Source organism: Berghia stephanieae, unplaced genomic scaffold (genome assembly GCF_034508935.2).
Source record: "Berghia stephanieae isolate SIO BIC M18660-M18661 unplaced genomic scaffold, UCSD_Bste_1.3 scaffold3303, whole genome shotgun sequence".
Lineage (NCBI taxonomy): Eukaryota > Metazoa > Mollusca > Gastropoda > Nudibranchia > Aeolidiidae > Berghia > Berghia stephanieae.
Window position 1 is genome coordinate 1 of NW_027624516.1, and position 3,509 is coordinate 3,509.

General features: G+C 58.0%; 1 pseudogene; it reads left to right on the forward strand.

The window, feature by feature from the left end:
• LOC144961613 (large subunit ribosomal RNA) lies at positions 1–2,582 on the forward strand (annotated as a pseudogene; the record flags this gene model as incomplete).
• Between the last annotated feature and the right edge of the window lie 927 nt (positions 2,583–3,509).

Consider the following 3,509-nt stretch of genomic DNA (forward strand, 5'->3'; position numbering starts at 1 on the left):
TTTCCCTCGGATACCGGGGCCGACGGAACGATTTTCACTCGGAAGCGTGGTTGGAGGCATGGGGGGCAAAAACGCCCTCGTCCACTCCCAAACTTTTCAACGTTGAGGCGCCAGAAACCCCCGCCTCGCACGGGGCCTGGCCTAAAATCAGGGGTGCCGAGGGGGGCCATTTTGGAAAGCAAACTGGCGCTGCGGGGATAACCGAACGCCCGGTTTGTGGTGCCCAACCGGGACCCAGGGGAAAGCAAAAAGGGGGGGTCGATAACACAGGGCGTGGCCACGGAATGGGAAATCCGCCAAGGAGGTGAACAACTCACCTGCCGAACCGCCCCGCCCGAAAATGGATGGGCTGAGCGTCGGACCCACACCGGGGCCGCCCCGCCAGCGGGAGGGGTGCGACTCCCCTCCCCGGGGCGGGCCGGGGCGGGGTAGGAGGCGCCGCGGGGGCTGAAATCCGGGAGCGATCCCTTCGAGCCGCCGCGGGGAAATCTTGGGGAAGCAAATTTTAAGGGAGAGTACTTTTCAAGGCCAGGGGGGAATGGTTCCCGGAAAGTGCAGTACTGGGTGAGTCGGTCCTAAGGGGCGGGTTAGCTCCCTTGCTGAAGCGGACAAACACGCGCCGGGGGGGGCGGCCGAACGGGGGGCCGCCCGGGCCCCTGTCATTCACCCGCGCCCCGCCGAAAAAATCCATTAAGGTTCGCTCGGAACCGGGCGGCGGAGAAGGGCCCCCCCCCTCGTCGCGACACGTTCCGGGCGTGGGGGGGCCGCGGCACGCCGAAGAAGGGGGAACCCTGCCGTGGGCCCGGGGAGAGCCCGCTCTTTTTAAGGTCTGGTTCCCCCGGAATGGGGTCGCCCGGGAAAAGGGGCGGCCAGGCCGAAAAGCTCGCCGTAAGACATGGCTGCGCCGGAGGCTCACGGCGGTCCGTGAAAACCCCGCGAGGGCACGTCAATCCGCTGCCCGGCCGTCCCATGTCCGCAGCAGGTTCCCTGGGGTTTGCACCTCTGGCCACGGAGTAATTGTAAGGGGAAGGGGAAAAAAGGGATCCGTAATTTGGGGAAAAGGGATTGCTCTGGGGCCCGGGGGACGGTCGGGCTGGGGGAGGAAGCGGGCAAACCGCACGCCCCTGGGGGGACACCCAAAGGGGGAGAGACTGCGGGGAAAAACCCGGGGGGGCCCCGGCCGACGGCCCCCGGGCTACGCCCCTTCCGGGGCGCGTTGGCTGCGCGGGGGACAACCGACCGAACCCCGACTCCCGCTTTTCTCAAAAAACTGCAGGGACGGGGGGAAACCCGACTGCAATTAAAAAGAGCGTCTCGACACCCCTAAAAAGGGTTTTTAGGGGCGTGATTTCTGCCCAGGCCAGAATGTAAAAAGTGAAGAGATTTCCCATAACCCGGGGGAAAACGGGGGGAGTAACTATGACCTCTTAAGGACCAAATCCTCTTTCCTAATTAGCGACGCGCACGAAGGGATTAACGAGATTCCCACTGTCCCTATTACCCCCCGGGCGAAATACACCCAAAGGGAACGGCTTGGGAAATCAGGGGAAAGAAACCCGTCGGCTGATCTAGTCCGACTCTGTGAGGACGTGGGGGTGACTAGGGGGTAGCGTCTTCGGGGCGACAGTGAAATACCGCACCCCCGCGGGACCTCCACTTCCCGAGGGGAGGGGGACTGGGCCCCTTTTTTGCAGGAGGGCGTACGGGGTTCAGACTCAAGCCGCCGTCGCGGGGGCTCGGGGGTCCACCGACTCCCCCGCGCGGTCCCGACGGCGACAGCGACCCTCCCGGGGACACCCCTCGGAGGGGGATTTTTGACTGGGGCGGTACATCTCAAAGCGCAGCAAAGGGTGTCCCCAAGGGGGCTCACGAGGACGGAAACCTCGCGTGAGCAAAAGGGCAAATGCCTCTCGACCAGGATTTTCATACGAATACTGGCCGTAAAGCGGGCCTATGATCCTTTCACTTGGAGTTTCAACGAGAGGTGTCAGAAAATTCCACGGATAACTGCTTGTGGGGGCCAAGCGTTCAAGCGAGGGGTCGCTGATTACCTTCGATGTCGCTTTTTCCTACATTGCGAACAAAATTTCGCCAATGTGGGATTTTCACCCCCAAAGGAACTGACTGGTTTAGACCTCGTGAGACATTTTATTTTATCCTCTGATGGCGCCCTTTTTGCCACGGTAATCTTGCCATACGAGAGGAACGTGAGTTCGGACCTCTGGTTTCCGGTCCCGGTTCGTCGGGCCGATGGCGCCAGGCTACGCCGTGGGAGTACACTGAACCCTCTAAGTCGGAACCCCCCCCGGTGAAAAGGGGTGAGCTTAGCTGGGGCCCTGAGCGTGCAGGCAACTTTAAACCCGGCCCAACCCCTGGGTTTTCGTGGGCTATGCCGTGACCGGCCCGCTCGTCACGCCGCTAAAATCTGGGGTGCGCGGGGGCGGGGTCGGAAATTCATCCACGCCCGTTAGGGGCAAGAAATCGCGTGCGGACCAAAAAGAAATTCCGCCCGGGGGTTGTAAGCGTTAGAGCTGTCCGGGTACGGCATCCGTTGAGACTAAGCCCCGACGCGAGTTTTCCCTCCGCGGTTTTCTGGGCCCCCTTTCCCCCCGGGCACGGCACGGCCCGGCCCGATGGCCACCTTCGATCCTTGCCTCCCGGGCTGGGGCATCTGCGGTGCGGCGCGCGCGGCGGGGGGTGCGAAGGTCAAACACTAAAAATACATTTACTTTACTTACTTTACCTTTAAAGTTCTATCTCCTAGAAATTGGGGAATTTTTTTTTTCTCTCCACCGTCCAAGGCCTAATCCGCCGAGGCCTTTTAATGCGTCCGAGGCACTATCCGTCCAGGCAAAAATCCCTCCAGAGGCACTAATCCGTCCAGAGCCTTTTTTGTTTTCCTTCTTTGCTGTCTGCGAAATAGAATTCGCCAACTGCATTTTTTTTTTTTTTTTTTTTTTTTACATTTTTTTTTTTCCTTCCGCATCCCCTTATGGGTTCGCAAGCGGAAAATTTGCCCCCTGCATTTTATGTCCCCCCTTAATAACTTCTGAGAAGCGGGATTCCCTTTGTCCCTTAATTGGGTTCTGAGAAGCGGAATTCGCCAACTGCTTTTATTTTTTCCCTTAATAGGGTTCTGCGAAGCGGAATTCGCCAACTGCATTTTTTTCCCCAAATTTAAAAGGGTCCCCCCCCTTAAAAAAGGCTTTTGCGAAGCGGAATTCGCCAACGCATTTTATTTTTTTCCTTTACCAGGGTTCCGCGGAAGCCCCCAATTTTTCCCCGCCCAAACACCCTTTTCCCAAATTTTAAAAATTCCCCCGTTTTTTTCCCCTTTAAAACTCTGGAACGGAATTCGCCAACTTCATTTTATTTTGCCTTTCCCGGCTTTTGCGAAGCGGAATTCGCCAACTGCATTTTTTATTTTTTGGGGTTTCCCCCTTTTTTTTTTTAAAAGCTTCTGCGAAGCGGAATTCGCCCAAACTGAAATTTTGGGTTTTTTTTTTTTT